This window comes from Urocitellus parryii, unplaced genomic scaffold, assembly GCF_045843805.1.
Source record: "Urocitellus parryii isolate mUroPar1 unplaced genomic scaffold, mUroPar1.hap1 Scaffold_88, whole genome shotgun sequence".
NCBI classification, from domain to species: Eukaryota; Metazoa; Chordata; class Mammalia; order Rodentia; family Sciuridae; genus Urocitellus; species Urocitellus parryii.
Genome location: NW_027554213.1, coordinates 1,106,938 through 1,126,535, shown reverse-complemented (window position 1 = coordinate 1,126,535; position 19,598 = coordinate 1,106,938). Strand labels below are relative to the sequence as shown.

The window sequence follows — 19,598 nt, the reverse complement described above, 5'->3', positions numbered from 1 at the left end:
TGAGGGCACTTGTCAGGGAATGGCTGGGTTTGAGGTTTTCCCATAGTGGGACATGACTCTGAACTGCCCCACCCCTAGGATGCTTGGGAGAAGCAGGCCCGAGAAGAGGGGACCCCACTCACCAGGTACTATAGCCACTGGCGGAAGCTGAGGGACCGCGAGATACAGCTGGAGATCAGTGGCAAAGAGCGGGTACATCTGGGGTGCCAAGGGAGCGGGTGGGTCAGCTAGATTCAGATCTTGCACATTGGCATGACTTTTAGGACCAGGCAGAGATTTGATGGGGTCTTGGTGGTGGTGTGGGTGGGGCATCGGAGGACTATGGCTGTTTGAGGAGGTGGTGATCCTATGGGGTGGTGTCAGGAGTTGTCACAGCCAGGCATCTCCCAAGGGTAGGGGTCTTGGAGGGAATGGAGTGGCTACACATACTTGTCACACAGGCCAGCCTGTGGACCCCAGGAAGGCAGGTAGAAGAGGCAAGAAGGGCTTTAGCTTTTGACCCTGGGCATGGCTGTGGCTATGAGTTGGGGTGACTTGAGAGACTACTACTTGGAGTAGCATGCCACCAAGGTGCTGGCTGTCCTGGGAGGGATGATACGGATGTGGGAGCAGAAAGGTTGTCAAGTAGCAAGTGGCCAAGCAGGGTGCTCCTGAGGGATGCTGGAGGCTTCTGAGGGAAATAGTGTTGGCCTCTCTGAACCCCCTGCCCATGCCTACCTACTCCTCTGGTTCTGATTATTCCAGCTAGAAAATCTGAACTTCCCAGAGATCAAACGGCAGAAGATAGAGGACAGGTAGGATGAGGACAGGAAGGAATTTAAAGACCTCTTTGACCTGGACAGTACTGAGGATGAGGAGACCACAGACTTTTGGGAGAGAGGTGGGGGCTGCCCCTGCTGAAGCATGTGCTCCTGGAGATGGGGAGGGTGTGGATGGATGTGGGACCTCACAGCCAGAGGGGTCCCCACCTCAGTGTTTTCTGTGCTGATTGCTAAGCATGCCTACTTCTAACTATTCTGTTTGGTCTTCCACCTGCAAGTGGAGAGAAGGGTGGTCCTCTAGCTTGTGGCTTACCCTCCTGTGAACCTCTGCTGGTGGTCGCTGGGTGGGGGGGCTCATCATGGACTCTTCTGGGTTCACAGAAACACATGGGTCCCTGAGAACTCGGCAGGGTCTCAGGGCGGAAGAAGATGATAAGGACCACCAGGATGAGGAGGATAGCAGACTCAGAAGGTGAGTGGTTCTTGGGGCAAGGGATCTGGTCCTTAATCCCATCTGGCAACAGAGCCATGGGAGGGCAGCCCCAAGCCTGGCCCACTCCTCCCTGGGGTGCCCAGCCAGCTGCTCTGTTCTCATGGGCTCTAGCAGCCAGCTTATAGTGCAGCAATAAATTAATTAATGCTGTGATTAATTAGTGATGATTAACCTCCAAGACTGGCTTCCTCCCGATAAGCAGAATTTATGTAGCCTTTTCTCTCCCTGCAGATGAAGGCACAGTCACAGAGGCGGAGCTGGACCCTGGTGAGCTGTGGCAGCTGGCCCAGGGGCCCCAGGATGAGCTAGAGGATCTGCAGCTCTCGGAGGAGGACTAAGGGTCTCCTGCAGTACCCCAAAGGCCCTGAGGCCAGTGTCTGTGCAGCAGGAGGGCAGTAGACAGTGGACAGGGCTTTATTGTCACAGCACGACAGACCAGATGAACCAAGAGCTGTGCTGACCTGGGCAGCAAGAGCCAGCCCTATGCAGGAGGCTGGTTCTGCTGCCAGGTCACAGCAGCCTGCTCCACAGAGGTGGCTCCCTGGTTCCTCTACTCCTTTGTCTTTGGTTTGTCTGTGGACCTCTGCATTCACCCCCAGAAAGTTTTTGAAAACTCATTCAGTCCTTTTAAGTCACATTTTTTCCTTTTAAAAATTCTTGGTGTTTCTGCATCCAAAACTGAAAGGGAGAAAGCTGTGGGGGAGGTACCACTGCATCCTGTGCTGGGACTGTGGGCAGCCTGCTGGCCAACTCAACACAGAGACTGGGTGGCATCTGGGGCCCCTGGGAGTATTGCTGCTGTTCCATTCTCTGGCTTGGGTGAGGCTTGGCTAGTGGGTGGGTGGCTCCCCCCATAGGGGGAGTTGGCTGTTGGTGGGGACAGGGGCTGCTCTCTGGAGGTAAGCTCCTATTCAGGAGCCTGCAGGGTTGGCGGCTACAGAGGCAGAGCCACAGGGAAGCTGGCCATGTAGAAAACTCGGCCCAGGCGCTTGGCCACCTATAAAGAAAAGCCTGGATGGGTGCCTGCCAAGGACATTGGGTGATTTCAAAGAGCCTTTATGCCCTCTGCCCACTGTCCATGCTTACCTGGGCCCGGATCTTGAGGGCGGGCCCCAGCTTCAGCCCCATAGTCGTCAGCAGGTGCTCCTCTGTCAGCAGGGGCAAGGTCTCCCCATCAATTTCTTGTTCTCTGAATACCTAGAACAGGGATAGGGTCAGGCCTATCAGTCCCACACAGCAAAGGCCCAGAGAGCAGCCAGGGAGAGTAAGCAGGCTGTGTAGCTTTCAGGGAGTGGTCAAATGAAGGAATCCCCTTTTGCTTTGGGCAGGGGCTAGCATGAGGCAGGAGCAGGTGGGGCTGAGGGGTGTAGGGAAGGGAGAGGAGGGCAAGTGACAGGCCCGCTGCACACCCAGGTCAGCTCTGCCTCACCAGAGCATACTCCCCACAGCCAGACAAGCCCCCAATGAAGCTGCAGACATCATCCACAGTCCACTTGCTGACGTCCTCAGGGGATGTGGCCACCTCCCCATCAGCAAAGAGTCACCCCATGGTGCCTAGGTGTGAGTGGGTGTCACTAGGGCTTTGTTCCTCCCATCCCATACCCCACCGGTCTGCTGACCTTTGCTTGCCTTAGTTGCTTAGAGACATGCAATCCATGACTTAAGATTTTTCGACTGTGGAGGCCTTGCACCCCCTCCCCGTACAAGACCTCCAAGGGTGGCTGGCCTGGGTCTCCACACCCACCTGTGTGGAAGTATGGGCTGACCGAGTAGGGGAAGCCCAGGGACAGAGGACGGGGCAGGGTGGAACCTGAAAGAAGCCCCTTTCCCTCAGTGCTGGTCCCTCCTAGGGCTTGACCTGGGGTGGAGCCCCGGCCCCCTGTGGGTGCTATCTCCAGGTCCTCTCCATCTGAGTCCTTGGGGGCTCTTCTGAGACATCTTGAGCCCAGAGCCCAGATGCTGTTGTCTCCTTGGATTCGCTGGGCCGAACTGAGGCAGAACTAGGGCCCCCCCTTCCGCGGTGCTCTGCCAGCAGGCTCCCGGGGTGAGGTTGGAGGCTCCGGACCAGAGACACCCTGTGAAGGCGAAGCGGCGCGGAGCTATGTTTCAGTACCAGCATGGCCCCACGCCTCTGCAGCTCCTCTGTTCTGTCTGGGGCACGCAGGGCCGCTTCAGGTGCCAGCAGCTGTGGCCGGTGTGTGTTCTCCAGCTCTTTCTGGCGAAGCAGCTCCGCGGACATCTCTAGCCTAGGCCAGGAGTAGTAGGATCAGCTTGAGGGCTAGTGCCACCCACCTCCCCTCCCGGCTTTGGCCGCACCTACCGGGCCAAGTTCTGTTTACGCAGGAGCTCCTGCTGCAGGGGGAGCATCTCCGCCTGGGCGGGGGGCAGGAAGCTGTACCCTGGGGAAAAGGGACAGACCAGGGCCAAGTGGTCAAATGGTGCTGGCCTGATGAATTGGCCCTCTGCACCACCTTGGTCCATCCTCGACATTAATGGGCGACCTTACAGGACCAGTTTCAATGAGCGTGCCCATAGGACATAAAAGACGTGCACACCTGCCTATTCCTTACCTGGAGTCTGACACAGAGCCTATGAAACCCCCAAGAAAGGGGGCCTGAAATGGGAGCCCAGGGCGATGTGGGGGGCATTCTGGGGCGACAACAAAGGGGGCGGCTGCGACAGCTCCCTGTGAAAGGCAGGACTGAGGGGCGTGCGTGGCTTGCCCGGCCCCCTCCACGCCCCAGATTCCCCTAACCGCGTCCAAGCGCATCCTGGTCGCCGCTAATTGCTGGCCCTGCGGGCGGTCGATGTGCCGCTCCTTATGGCTCTAGGTCGAGCGCTGCCCCCGCTCTAGCCCCCTGGCGGCGCCAATTAATCTCGGAGGAGGCGCTAACCCGGAGGGCCGTGGTGACTGCAGCGGTAATTACCGCGCGGCCCTCCTCCCCACCCCCTCCCCGTAGCTGGCCCAGCGCTGCCGGGGGCACAAAGCGTAATTAGCAGCAATCCTGAGGCAGCGGCAGCTGCAGACGCCGAGCTCCGCGGTGGAGGGCAGGGGGTGCGCCAGACTGGAGACGGCCCGCTGCGGGGGGGGGGGGGCATCCCTGAGCGCCTCCCTGCTCTCTACAGGTCGCCCCCTGTCCCCGCCCGCCTGGGAGGCCGTCTCCCCAGACGGCTAGTGTGTCTGAATTGGCGAAGCGGGCTTCGCTCCTCCCCCAGTTCTAGTCCTCTGGCCGACCCCTCCCGACTTACTTTGGGCTGGGTTTCCAGACTTCCAGCCGCTCTGCCTTCTGCTTCCCCAACCTCATCCCCCCCTCACTGTCCCAGGGGCACCTGGATTTTGCTGGATCCCAGTTGCTCAACAAAGAAACAAGAGTGACCCTTCACATTCCTGCCCAGGGTTCTTGGCACCCAGGTACATACTGCCCCGGAAATGTTTTCCTGGGCCTCTACCCAGCTCAGCCAGCTGCAGGAACTTTTTGCCCAACAGACCCTAAACCCAAAGCAGGCAATACCCACATGACTGTGCAGCTGCAATCAGGGAGGAGTAAGTGGGTGGAAGGTGCAGGCTATGGGGCCTGCAGAAGTCAGATACCAAGCCCCAGTACCTCTCTGAGAAGGACCGGGCAACAGCTGGAGCTGGAGCTGGAGCAGTGTTCTCCCGGTGCTGAGCCAGACCCTGCTTCTGGTGCTGACCTGCTGTGGATGAGGGCAGGTGAACTTCCAGGCCACTGGGACTCCTCGAAGCTGCAGCTGCTACCTCCTGCCGGACCCTCAGGAGATCTGGGGGTGGGGGGGTAGGGGATGGGCAACAGCAGCGACCCTGAGGCCCAGCCTTCCCTGGACTTCTCCCCTCATCCTAGTGAGCACAGGACACTGGCCCAGGGGAGCCCAGGAGAAAGGGAACCAGGGGCCCACTTCCACACCATCCCTGCTGTGTGTCAGGCCTGATGTCAGTCACTGGGGCCAGAGGAGCAGCCCCAGGGCAGGGGAGACAGGTTTGCAGGAGGACCTGAAAAGAATGTGAGGTGGGAGGAAAGCCCAGTGTTGGTACGCAAGGCTGTGGAACCTGAGGCTGGAGCCTTGAGGGGAGGGACTGTGCACAGATCCATGAGAGCATAGACCAGTTCCTGGAGGTCACTGTGACAAGTCTAGGAGTGGGTCTCCAGACTCCACCAGGTGACCGTCTCCTAGATGGGAGGCAGGAAACTGAACCTGTACACGTGGCCACACCTCCACACCAGCATACACCAACATCCGTTCACATCGGTCATCCAGCAGTGGTTGCATACAGTCAGCATCCAGCAAGACCACACCAGGCCCATGCATACGCATCCTTGCAGGCACACCAGCCACAATCTCTGGACGCGGCGATGTGCAGTGGTTTGATGCACTGTGTTCCTGCCCAGGGCCGGGCCTTCGAGTCCCCACCACCCCCCTTTGCATACCTTTGCCGCTGAGCCGCCGCCTCTGTTTATAAATTAATTACCCGAAAAGCGGAGGTGGGTCTGCCCTGGGCTGGGTGCCAGCCCGCAGAGCCTAGCCTGCTCAGCTGCCCGCGTCGATCCCAGCGGGGCCTGCACCCCCTCCCTCCAGCCCGGGGTCACAGCTATTTGCAGCCGGCTCCTAGGCTGGACGGTGCGCACCGTGATTGACAGCAGCTCCCTGGCGGCCGCAACCACGCTCCCTCCCCCACATAGGCCTGCAGAGCGGGCCCCAGGCAGAGCAGGCAAAGCAATTAAAAGGGAAGATTTTTAAATTATTAACATTTGGTGAATTATTCAGACTCTTGGTGCCTTGTGCAAGGAGAGGAAATCCTGCCCCTTCACAGTACCCCATCCACCTCCTACCATAAAAGCCAAGTTCACCTAGCAGGAGACTAGCCTGTGAGGCTAGAGTGCAGCTGGACAGGTATCTGACTGCTCCCTGGGCTATGACCACAAGGGACAGAGCAGACCCAGTGAGTGGAGAGGGGCAAGAGCCTCATCCCAGCCTCTAGCTGGGCCTCTCTTGGCATCCAGGAGGCCATGGTGGCCAAACACAGCTGCCTCTTAGTCGTCCTGTCTTTCTGGAAGGCTTGCCCCCCATGCAGGACAAAGATCTGGCACTATTTGAATGTGACCACAGGTCAGCGTCCACTGACTTAAATTTGTGCACCAACTGCTGTGGGAGTCTGGAGAATGGGCACAGACCACAGGGTCTCCTGGATAGGGGGCAGATAGGCTTACTCAAGCCCCTACCCCTTCCTCTCACCTGGGATCACCCCTGAGTAAGCTGTGTGCATGCCTGGAGGGGATCCTGAGAATGTGATGAAAAGTGGGGACTTGGAACAAGACCTGGGGCAGCCAGGCCTCATCGCCTACCCACAAAGGGCTGGGGGTCACTGACAGATCCAATCCTGGTCTTGATGTCAGCAGCCAACACCCTCTTCTGGGGTGGAGAGGCAACTGAGAGTGTACACAGGTATGGGGGCAGGTGGGGAGGTCACATACCATGGCTGGGGAGGCCCAGGTGGTAGAGACGCTGTGGTTCCTCGAAGCTGCCAGCCTCACTGAGAGCGGAAACCAGCCGGTGGTAGTGGTCCTCAGGCGCCATGCTGGGTTGCAGCTCTGGCAGCAGCAGAGTCTCTGCGTTGGGGTAGCACATAGGGAGGGGATTTTCCTTGAAATACTACCCAGGCGGAGAGGCAAGTAGGGAAGGCACACCTCACCCTAAGCCTAAGACCTTCCACCCCTGCTACGAAACCCAAGTCCCCCCTCTGTGCACACCTGCCCCTTTTGGAAGGTCTAACAACACTTCCAAGCACTCAGTTACTGCTTCCTCCTCCAGTGACCTGTCCCTCCTCCCTGGGTTGGGCTCCCACCTTGAGGGTACTCAGACTCACACTCGATTCGCTTCGGGCCTTCTTCTCTGAAGAGCAGTCACTGGTGACGTGCGGGGAGCAGCCCAGTCTCTTGCCTAGCAAGCCACCTGCAGAGGGTGGAGTGAGCCACACCCAGTCTCAGGGACTGGAGGAGGAGGCAGGAAAGACCAGGTGGGGAAGACCCACCCCTGCCCCAGCTCAGTCTAGTGAGCCCCAGTCCCCTCCACTCAGGAGCATCCTGGGTGCTGGTGGGCAAGGCCTTGCCAGCCCTGGGTCCCAGGCTTCCACCTGGTGAGCCCAGCTGGCTGGAGGATATCATGACAGGTATGGAGCAAGGCAAGGAAACAGGGCAGCCCTGACCCTGGGACCCAGGCTGCATTTGAATAGAAGTGATGGGTGTGACACGTGACTGTGACTGTGTCCCCAAGGGCCTCTGGCTGCCCCTAACCAGCCAGTCCATTCCCATGTGTGCTCATGAGCCCACCTCAGCTTCTCCTGGAGAACAGAACTACCTTCCCTTTCTGAGAAGGGCTGGGGTGGGCTGTGCAGGTGCTGGGGAAGAGAGTCAGTCAGGAAGGCACATGTCACTCCCCACACCAGGGGTGTGCTCAGGGGAGCCCTCCTCTCTGCACCAAAAGCCCAAACCCTCCTCTTTCCTGCACTCAGCCTTGGCAAGCACATACCTGCCCAGCCAGGCTCTGCGCTCCAAGGGTCACCCCTGGACAGCTGACCTGCCCTACACAGACCCTAGGTGCCTGGCTCCTGGTCTGCCTATTCCTATACTATCCCCTCTAGAAATCACATCTCCACATCAAAAGCTGCACACAGGGCTGGGGATGTAGCTCAGTTGGTAGAGTGCTTGCCTCACATGTAAGAAGCCCTGGGTTCCATCCCCAGTACCATAAAAATGAAATGAAAATAAAAGCCACACACATCTATAGGTCCCTCTCCAAACCTGTCCCTGCACCCCCAAGCTCTGCTTCCTCCTGAGGACCCTGACATCAGGGGGCCCTGCTGATAGCAGGTCATCATCCTGGCCTCCAGGTCAGACCCTATTGCCTCTGAAGACCCAGGGTGGCAGGGATGAGGATTGCTCCTTGTGTAACTCAAGCCTTTTATGACACCTTGGTACTTGGGGGTCCCCAACCTGTGCCCCCAGGAAGCCCTGCTGTCAGCTCAGGAGCCTAATTCCTTTTCCTTATTCCTTTAATCTGTCATTTTTATCAGGCTAGGGAAGTGCGGTGGCAGCCAGAGCACTGATCAATCTCCACATTACAGCTGACAGAATGATGCTAATAACTTATTGATCTCAGCCACCTCACTGCCACTGGTTTAGCTGGCTGGCCCCAGGCCCTGCCCCAAAGACAGGGGGCAGTCCCCACTGCCTGCATGAGGGGTCAGGTTAGACAGACCCTGTAGGACAGATGGAGGGCACTCAGGTGCACATGGGCATCACGAGCTGCGTGTCAGAGTCCAGCAAGCAGGAGGGCACCCCGAGCGCACCAGGCAGGGAGTGGGTCTTGCAGCCTCTCTCCACACCTGCTGCCCATCTTCTGCTCCCTGTACATGCTCAGGGGTCAGCAAGGGTAACCTCTGCAGTCTGTTCCCTGTTTCAACAGTGGCAACTCCCGCCTCCTTGCTCGGCTTCTCTGCTCCTGGGGAGCTTGAGAGTCACAGCTTGGGGGAGGTGATACTGGGGTTGGAGTGCCCCGCAGTGAGACCCAGCCTTGTAGCTGCCTTGAGGAGACTGCATAAGCTCAGAGTCACACCTGATGTAGGCAGTGACAGGAGGCAGACACACGTACCAGGGGTGGACCTTAAAGTCACAAGACCTGCTCTGAGCTCCTCAGTCCTCTGGGATCCTTCCTGTCCATAGCCCAGGAAGCTGTGGCTCGAAGGACACCCCCTTGGGCCACAGGAAGGAAGTAGACATGGTGACAGGTAAAGACCACTTCAGGGCCCAGAGGAATCCCACGGGGAGCTGCAGACCTGGCAGGTGCACGCGCGCGCGCACACACACACACACACACACACAGCATCCTGGCTGCTATGCACAGCATGTGACCTGCACTCACTGTAGAGTGTGGAGGGCTACCTGGCAGGGTGAGCAAGCCCTGCAGGAGACACACAGGGCACATGCAGGTCTGTGTACCTGAGGAGGTTGTACATAGGCAGGAGAGGGCCTGCTTCCTCAGAACATCTCAATCACTGAGGGGCTCCCTCGGCTCCGCCCGATCGATGGGGCAATTAGATTTTATCAGCCACCTCCAAAGCAGCTCCAGAAGCAACCCCCACCCCCATCCACAAGGGCCTTCTGGGCTCATGGGGGCTCTGTTGGGAGTGTCCAGGGTGGTGGGTGATGCCCACCCTGCTTTCCCAGAGCAGTAGCCATTGTCAGAAACAACCCTGTCCAGGGTCCATGTGACAAGGCCCCTGAGGTCAAGTTGTGCCCACTCTCAGCGGTGGCATCTTGCAACCCCTCATGACCTGCTCCATGGGAGACTGCCTGGGTCCCCAAGCTGCTCTCTCCCTCTGAGTTCCTGTTGCCTCCAGGAACCAGATCTCCTTGGTGGCCCTGGAAGCTCCTGGGCCAGCACCCTCTTGGCCTACCTGAAGCGGTTCAGGCTGCAGGGGATGGGCCCTTTCCCTCCCAGGACCCCTGAGAAGCAGGACCAGGCCGACATGCCCTGTGGGTTTGGTGGGAGGTGGGCATTGGTGGGAGGTGAGCTCTGGAAGGTCTTTGCCTGTGCCTGTCTTGTGAGGAGGGGGTGGTCGGCCTCGAAACTCCAAGCCCACCCCAGCAGCAGCCACGCTGGAGCTGCCCTGGGCCGCCAGTCTGCCTAACTGCCTGGGATTAACACAATTACCATCACATGGAGCCCCAGGGGACAGCCGGCCTCACACCTCCCGCCTCCTCTGCTGGCCTCCCTGGCTGCCCGTCAAGGCTTCCAGAGCTGCTGAACAGACACAGGGAGGGTGGCTGTCCCTAGGCAGAGCTGCTGTGGCCCTGGCAGCCCCATCATCGCCCTCAGGACACAGGGGCCTCCTCACCTGTGGGTCCCAAGCCAACCTCCACACTGCCTCTCTGGAATTCACAGTGGCTCTGGTTCTCAGGCATAATGAGGTGGCAGCTTCAGTGCACACTGGATATGAGTGTGGGAAGGTCACTGTCCTGGCTGCAGCAGAGCAAGACAGAGGATGGAGCCATGAGCCTTGGCAGTGCAACCTGATGAGCATGAGTACAAGGGTGCTTGGGGCTGAGGACAGTGTGCACTGAGCATGGTGATGTGTGCGCTTACCTCTGTGGGCTTGGGATGCCACAACTACGCACACTCAGCAGGCAGGCCAAGAGAAAGCAGAGACGTGGCACCTGGACCCCACTCCAGCACCCAGCTGGTCTGTGCAGAGCCAGAGCAGCCCCTCCCACCTTCCTCTCTCCAGAGAGGCAGTGCTGTGCTCTGCTCCCTGCCTCAGAGGGAGGACAGGATGGCCTTCTGTCTCACAGGACAGACATATAGAGGGCACACTGTCACCCATGTGCTGCCAGCTCTGAAGCAAGCACCTGGCACATGCCACTTTGGTTAAAACTTGCAACACCCTCTTGGGGCCCTCATTTCTCCAAATCAGGAAACTGAGGTTCAGACCAAAGTCCTGTAGATAAAAAGATCTGCCCTGGCAGGCTCAGGACACCTGTGATCCCCAGGGTGCACCCAGGCCTGGCCTTGGAATCACCCTGCATGTGATTCTTTGTCCCTTCTCCCTCCTGCTGAGCCCTCACCCACAGCCCCAGAGAGAAGAGGGAGGAGAAAGTGGGGCACCCTGGGGTTATGTGAGCAACCCCATCATCAACAGAGAAGGATGGGACAGGAAGTCAAGGCCAGCCAGAGCAGGGGCAGGGAAGCCCAGTGCCCCCAGCAGTGCCCTCCCGGCCCACCTGTGGTGGAGCAGCCTCTTCAGCAGCACTGACACTAGCAGAGCCTCCTCACAGTGACCTAGGAACAGACCCTGAACCTTATTAAATAGCCCCCAGCCCCCAGCCTGGGCTGGCAGGAGCCAGGCTAATCCAGGGCCAGGCCCTAAGCAGATCAGTTTCAGCACCAGATACCCCGGGGCGGCCCCAGAGCCCCTAAGAGACCCAGATGTAGGTTCTCCCCCACCCCATGAAGGCGGGAGGCAGGTGGGGAGTAAGTACTTTATGGGATTATTCTCACGAGGCTCATCCCCCATCATCCTCACTGATGTGGGATGTTGGACAGAACTGCTGTCCTCAGCATGGGGAAGGGGCCTGGGCTGGCCGGGTACAGGGCTGCAGCTGCCATGGAGCTGCTCCCCACAGTGCACTGGACACTTCCTGCTTCCAGGGACTGGAGAGGTGAGCACAGTAATTTCCTGTGAGTCCTGGCCTGGACCCCCAGCAGCACCTGCATCTGGGACCAGCCTCAATGACAGCGATCGGCTCAGTATCACTTGGGGATTACCCGGGCTCTCGAGGTGCAGGCCGATGGGGGCCACCCTTGGCTAGACAGGACCTGCCCTTGCATTCCACACCCAAGTCCCTGCCTTGGGGGTTCATTCCTCAGGTCCCAAGATAGGCCAGTCCTGAAAACCTGTTCTGGTCACTTAGTTACTCACTGAACAAATTATGCTGGGTTCATTTAAAAAAAAATGCCAAGAGACTCACACACAGGCTGTAGAGGTGAGAGCTCTGCACCTGTCTTCACAGTGTGGGGCCACTACACACAGGCAAGGCCTCAGCAGGCTGCTGTGGCACGTGGGGAGGAGACTGGGGCAGGGTCAGGAAGGCTGCAGGGAGGGTTGTGAGGAGGCCAGGAGAAGGGTGAGAACCGACTCCCCCCTGAGGGCCTCCCCACCCCAACTCTCTCACATAGCCTTCACCAGCTGGGGGCCCTAGAGGGTCAGGGACCTAGAAGGCCCTTCTTGCCAGCCAGGCTGCAGGGGCATCACAGGGCAGAGGGGCCCTGGGCCTTTGCTTGCAGCCAGCAGCAGGCATCCCCAGCAGGACTGGTCAGAAGGACGAAGAGGACAGACAGATGCAAGAGGCAGACAGACCAGTGAAGAGTGACAGACAATGGGGATGGACAGACAGTCGGGATGGGACAAACACAGTTGGTGACCCAGTGTGAGGCAGCTGGCGGTCCACAGCCCTCCTTGTCCAGACACTGGGGGCTGTTAGCAGACGGGATATGATGGGCTGTTAGTCCTCTGGGGAGTGCTCTTCTCCAGAACTGTAACCTTCCCTTCAATGAAATCCAGAAAGTCATCCTTGCCCCTCTGGATCCTCTGTGGGACCAGGGTCTCCACTAATGCAGGCCTGCTTCTTCCCAGGCACAGCCAGGCTGCAGCAGCCAGTACTGGTAAGAATTCAGCATGGGACTCCTGGGGCCTCCCCGCACCCCAAGGCCAGGTGTACGCCAAGGAGGTGCAGGTCCGGAGGGGAGGCACAGCCATTGGGTTTCCCTGCAGGCCTTGCTGGCAAATTTATCCTGTAGTGTCCAGAGTAAAAGGCTCATAAAATGTCATCAATGTTCATGACGGTTCATAAAAATGATCCGTTGAGCTGGCAACTCCAAAATGAGGTGGAAATAAGTTTAAAGATGTTTTTATTGTAATTCGGCTCCAGGATCCAGACATTCTTGAAGACATAAATAATGACACCTCTGGCAGAGATCTAGGACAAGCTGCCTTCCTGCAGCTGGGCCTGGGAGGCCAGGCACCCACAGCTTGAGTCCCAAGAGGCTTTCCCTGCCCTTGGTGCCCACTGCTCCCCATCAGGCCTTCCTGTGGTGCTCCCCTCGAAGCCCTGAGGAAAAACTTGGCCCCAATAACCAGAAACCAGCCCCTGCCCCTTGGGAGCAGGAACTAGGTCCCTGACACCTGACCTCCTCCTGGCTTCTTTTTTATCCTCTATGTCTTGGATTCACAGGCCCCAGCCTGTTTCCATAACCCAAATCCATGTGAGGAAACCCCAACCTTCCAGGGTCCCCAGAAGGATCTTTCCAAAACACAGACCTGGTCACTCCCTGCTCAGGAACTTTCTGTGGCTGGCTCAGGTTGGAGAACAAAGCCCAACTGGTCCAGCGGCTAAGGTGCAGACCTTTTAGCATCCCACTGAGCCAGACCTGCCATGTTCCCATTCTCCTCCCTTCCATCCCATCCTTCATCCCTCCACAGCTTTGCAGACCACCTTTTCCCAGTGAACTCCTATGCATCCTTAAAGAACCTGCTCACAAATCACCATTCTCCCTCCTGGTGGGTCTCTGGGAGGGTGAGAGGTGAAAATCACAGCCTCATCTTAGAGCTGTTGGGCTCCAATGGACAGTCCAGTGGTGAGGTTCATAGCATGCTTTGTCTCCACGGGTGGGCTGTCTAGGACCCTGCCCATGCTGTTGAGGCCTGGCACAAGTCTGCACTTGGCTGAGATGGGCCTCCTGATCTCAGTTGGGCACCATGCCACCTACCTTCCAGGCCAGGTAAGGACACACATCCAAACCAGCCTGGCAACCGCATGGCCCACACTGGCTCACACTGACTGGGACAGAGGACAAGACAAAAGACCATGGGTAGAGGAGGGAAGCAGGGTGGGTGGGACCCAGGAGAAATGGCAACAGCTGCCCCTGCCCAAGCCAGGCTCCTACCTGCAAGATGTCTCTCGGAAGGAGATGTTCACATCCCAGTGGGTGTGGACTCTACTGGGAGAGAAAAGAGGGTCAGTGGCTCCATTACTGGCACAGAGACAGCAGCGGGGTGTGGGCCTGACTCTTAACATCCCACCAGCCAGAAGCCAGGGCAGTCATGAGGGTGGCACCTCATGCCCAGTTCAACCTGGTGGCAGCTTCCACTGAACAAACCCAGGGCTTGAGATGCTCTGGCCTCCCAGAGATGAGGACGAGGAGCAGGCTGAACAGCCCCGGGCAACACCAGGCACCACAGCCCCCACCATCCTTACTCACAGACACCCCACCCCTAGGTGCTGGCAGGACGAGGCCCATATCAGGAAACAAATTTCTGGGAGGTTGTGGGTGTCAGCCCAGGTGGGTACCGGACCTTGGGTCTCTCTGCTGGCCAACCTCTACCCAGAAGTGACCATGGCATGGCTGAGGCAGAACAAGGTGCCAGGGCACCAGTTCAGGAGAGAGGACAGCCTCTGCCTGCACCCCCGCCCCACAGCAGCATTCCAGAAGACCCCTGGTCTTTGTGCCCCCTTCCATAGGAGCCTGAGCCTCCCCGCCCAGATCTGGAGTAAGTACCTTCTCTTCATGATTCGGACATGCAGATCATCCTCCTGCTTCAAGCCTGGCTGCCGTCCACAGGCTGGGCCACCTCCATCACTGTCACCATCACTGGCAGAAAAGCTGGGGTTCTGTTCCTTTTTCAGGGAGCGTGCAGGGGGCAGGGCCACTGTCCTTTTGTCCGCCAGCCGCCCCCGGTTCTGGGCAGGAGGAGGAGAACGTTAAGGCTGAGCTAGACATCAGCCTCCTGGGCCTGGGCCAAGGCCCAGGGGCCTCATTGCTGTAGGCACAGCCTGTGAGGACAGCAGAGTGTGGGCTGTTCTGCCTTCCCAGCCTGAGTGTGGGTACCCACCCTGTGGCAGGGAGCCCTGGGGATGCCTAAGCTATGACCTTCAGCTCCTTCCCTGTGTCCCCAGAGTCTTCTGGGATTGTGCATACAGCCTGGGGCAGGGATCATGGGGCTGGTCCTGGTGGGTGTGCAGTCAGGGAGCAGGTCCCTCTCAACGTGTCTGGCTGACATCCCATCTCCTCTGTCAGTCCTGAAAACTTACAGCAATATCAACAAGCAAAGTCACTTTTCTTTTTCTTTTGCAGTGCTGGTGAAACTAGGGCCTCACAAAACACCCTGCCACTGAGCGGCAGCCCCAGCCCCTCTTTGCTATTTTGTTAGCACCATGAAGAGCCCAGCTCAGGGGAAGTCTGTCTGAGACTGCTGGTCCCTTGCAATCTGCAGGCCTGGGAGCCACAGGCTGCCCGAGAGCACTGACAGCCCTGACCCTTGGTTCCCCAGCCCTGATGGTTCATTTCTCTCCTCAGTGTCCCCCCTGCACCATGTGTAAGTGTGTGGTGCTGTGTATGCTCAAGCTTGGAGCTCTGCACCCAGCTCACACATTTCTGCACAGAGCGGTGGACATGAGTGTGTGGCCCCAGTCCTGGCATTTCTCTACCCTTCCTGGCTCCAGGTCCTGCTGCCCCAGGGAAAAGAAAAAAAGTCATTGATTATTTTCCAGTGTACAGAGGTTTTTTCTTACTTGGTTAAGAGGCTGCTGGCTCAGAGGCTACATGGGCTTTCAGAGTATCTACTTTCCTCTCCTGTTCAGTCCTCCCATTGCCAGAAAGAGTTGATCCTCACCACACCCATGAGCTTAGTGAGGAAGGGGTCAAGGAGGGTCCCTGCCCCAGGTCATCCAGGATCCTGAGGTGGGCTGCTGCATGGAGTCCTGTCCTTGCAAGGACGCTTCTCTTCAGATTCAGCACCACATCATCTCCGGACGCCTGGCTCTGCCCAGCTCAGTGCTCCCTCCCCTAGCTCTGGGAGCCACAGTATCCCCCAAACCTGCCCTCACACATCTGCTGGGGTCTGCCCAGGATACCCTGATTCCCTCTGTAACATGGTGAGTGAAATAGACCCAGCAATATAAGGGCACATGGCATGGGGCCAATGGGTTTTCAGGGCCAGCCCACAGGATGACAGGGTCCAGTGACAGCAGAGCGCAGGGAGACGGCAGTGGTGAGTGCCCACCTATGTCTCGGCCTCTGTCAATCCATAGGTTTGGTATCATTTTCAACACCCCTTGGCCCATGGCTCTGTCTTGTCCAGCCTGCCAAAGCCCAGTGCCAGGCATCTGGAGATGAGCTCTGCCCTTCTCCTCAGTCACCTTTCAGCCTTAGGTGAAATACTCTCATGAAAAGAAAAGGGGTATTTTCTCAAAGCCACCTGCTTCCCCTCTTTTGTGGCAGAAATACTCCCATCCAAACAGAAAGTAGAACCCAGACTAGGAGTAAACATCTCTCTGCCTCTCATCTGTGGGAAGAGAAGAGGGGGACACAGAGTCTATAAGACTGCTACTTGGAAGGGGGCCAGGACCGGCTGGCTGGGAAGGAGCCCAGGCTATATGCCAGTCTTAGCCACATGAGGCACAGAGCTGGGCACAGGATCTTCCAGTCCCTGGTATGCGCTGAAAGCACCCTGGAAGGTTAGGTCTGGGGTGGCTCTTGGGGGTAACTCTATGGGGGAGCATGCTGAGAACCCAGATGGCCACTCTAACCCTGCCCAAGGATGGGGAACACATGCCCCCCCATACATCAGAGACTTAGCTCCCCACTGCTCAACAGATTTGAGAACCTGGCTCCTAACCAATAATTGACCCCTTCTGAAATGGTGAGAATGGGTTCCAGCATGCACAGTCACATGCACACCATGTTCTACCCCTGGAGTATCTGTGACCATGAAGTGCACACACCTTTGAAACTGGCCACAAGGGTGGGTAGAGACAGCCTCTGTGCACCAATAGGTTGGGGCTAGAAAGGGGATCCATGGAGATACCTCCAAGGAAGCGGCCAGGCACAGAGAGGCCGGCAGGCCCAGGTCTGAAGTGCCCTTCACTCAGGGCAGGAACCAGGGAGCTTCAGAAAGGCAGCAGCTCCATCCCTCTCTGAGCTTCAGATTGCCACTTGAGGTGATGGCAGATGTTGAGCTCAGGTCACCCTCTGCCCCTCTCTTGTGGCAGGCCTCAGGGGTGGCAGGTTGGAAACTGTGGGGCACTCCCATCCAAACAGAAAAGAGAACCCAGACTAGTCTGAGGTGGGCACCCAGAGGATCCCATCCAGTTCCAGCTGCCTGAAGGGGTGCCACGATGGAGAGGGACTTCAATCTTTTGCCCAGTAGGTATGTGACAGCAAGCAAAAGGTGTTTCTGCACACCTGCTTGGGGAGCTCTTGTACAGGTGCCCTGTGCTCCTGTAGACTCAAGTGTGTAGGGCGGGTGGCTTGAGGCTGTGACTGTGACAGACCAGGTGTGGGCTGGGCCTGTGGCTCTCCTTCCCCTGCCAGCATCCATGTGTCCAAGATTTCCCAGCCTGCTCAGTGTGCATCCTGCAGAGCCCACGGGGAAGCCAGGATACCCCACCACCCGGTCAAAGGGAATAAACCCAAGGTGGCAGCCTGGGCCCTCCAGGACCACTGGTACCTCCACCCCTCCTGCTCCTTCCTATAAGAGGGGACTGCTGGGTGGACCTAGGAACAGCAGCCTCCACCCCCCATGTCCCTAGAGGTACCCCACAGGGGGAGCTTCCTCTCTAGAGGCAATTTCCTTTTCAGATCAACCCTCTACTCCTCACTGCCTGGAGTCTCATACCTGCTCCCCAGGCCAGTGGGGAGGCCAGAGATTGTCTATCCTAGGTGGGGTTCTTGCTCTCTGGACACCTACAGGCAAAGACCCTGCCCCAGCCAGGCTCCATGTCATGGACCCTCCGAGGTCCAGACCCTTGCAGGGCAGCACTTCAATATTAGGAGCACCAAGACACACACCACTCAGGCTCAAGCCTGGGGATAACCCAGATGTGCAACCTGGCCAGCTAACACTGTTACACCTCAAAAGAGTCCTGCCCCAGCACCCAGCACCTCTCTCTGCCGAGCCAGATGACTTGGTGATCTCCAGACCTGGGACAGGGAAGTCCCCAGGCCCAATGAATGACAATAACAGTGGGAAGACCCTGGAACCTGGAAGGCTGGAGAAGTAGCTCCAAGACACCCATGAGGGAGGCTGCTCAAGAACAGGCAGGACCCGCCCTTCATCCAAACAGGAGAGGATCCTGTGACCCAGGATTCCCACCCATTCCCAGGGATGGTCTGGAAGAGCACAAAGCAACCCCACCCACCCCATCTGCCCTGGGAGGATTCCCTCCAGCCTGCCCAGAGGGCTGAAGTTAGGACTCCCAATCTTAGAGATCACCAGGCTCTCAGGGGGGTCCAGACACCCCAACCCAGCTTATTCCCAGGTCTCACCACAGGCGAGGATATTCGACAGCCCAGGAAGTCGAAGATTGGAGGATGCACCTGCAGAATTCCCTTGGACATAAGCGTCTTCAGACTTTTTCCTGTGAGGAGAGCCGAGCACAGCTGGTGAGGGGCAGTCAGGGCATAGATGGAGCCTCTGGGGCGCCGTCACCCGCAAAGCCAGTCCCCACTCCCGGAAGGTGTATGCAAGGCACACCAACCTTCCAAACCCACTGTTGTCCAACTTCGGAGCCTGCTGCCCGCCCCACCCTCTCGGAGGAGAAGGGGATCTGCTGGGCTCTGAAACTCAAATCCTGGGCGAGGCCGTCCCCTGGTGGAGGGCGGCTTCCTCTCAGCCCTGGCGCCCCTCCTCCTGCCCCACCCTCTCTTAGCTAGTCTAGCCCGAACTGTGGCCGGGCAGTGGAAGGCTGAGCTGGGGAATTGGTGAGCGGAGGCGCAGTTGCGACCCAGGCCTGCGTCAGTCCCCAACGCAGGAAAGGGCAGCCACTGCGCAGCCTGAACTCCTAAACCAAACGCTACCGGGTCCCAAACTTCCCAAGACCCTCGCCAGAGGGTCACTGCGCTTATCAGGTGCCCCCGATCCGGCCTCCAAAGGTGTATTGTCGCACCTTTGGAGTCAACATCCAAACGGGCTGCTCCAGGTCTCGCTGACACTGTTCCAGCTCCGCGCGCCCACGCCCCGCCCCACTCCCGCGGCCCCACGTACCTGTTCAGCCCCAACCAGTGTGCACTCACACCCCGGCAGCACGTGCTCTGGAGCTGCAGCGCCCTCTCTGGGCCAAAACCAAGTCTCCCCAGTGGCAGAGCGAAGGGCTCGGACCCGCGGGTCCCCAGTAGCGAAGGAGAGGGACAGCGGCTTGCGCCCCCTCGTCGGCTGCACCTGTGTGGCGGATGCTGCGCTTCCAGTCCTTGGCCGTCTGGCCGCCGCTGACGAACTGGAACTCCTTGGGCGTGAGCCACTCGCTGCGGTGGCGGATGGACGGGCCTTTGCTGCCCTGGCAGAGTTTCCGTACGTTGAGCAGAGCACGGTTGGCGCCACACTCCACCTCGATGCAGGGCTCACCGTTGTCCAGCAGCGGCTGGAAGTCCGCGGCCGCTGCGGCCAAGAGGAGCTCAAGGGCCAGTGGGTCTCTGGGCAGGTGGAGGTTCGGCGTGGCCTCGTGCAGGCTAAGGTAGGCGCGCGAGGGCCGGAGTGGTGGAGCCAACAGTTCTTCATAGCCTGCAGCAGAGGCCGGCAGCGAGGCGGGGGGGGGGGGGGGGGCAGAGCTGCTGCTGCGGGCAGCGGGGCCAAGTAGCCCGGCAGCGGAGGCAGAGGCAGCGCGGCCAGGGTCAGGTGGAAGGTGGCCAGGGCCAGGGCCAGGTCCTCGCGGCCCGGGAGCTCCTTTTTGACCGCCGGCATGTCGCGCGGGTGGCCCAGCAGCCGGCTCTCGGTCGCC

At 58.7% G+C, this 19,598-nt stretch overlaps 1 pseudogene; it reads right to left on the bottom strand.

Annotated features, from left to right (window-relative positions):
* Positions 1 to 1,617: 1,617 nt before the first annotated feature.
* On the bottom strand, positions 1,618 to 19,561 carry LOC144253059 (sterile alpha motif domain-containing protein 11-like; annotated as a pseudogene).
* Between the last annotated feature and the right edge of the window lie 37 nt (positions 19,562 to 19,598).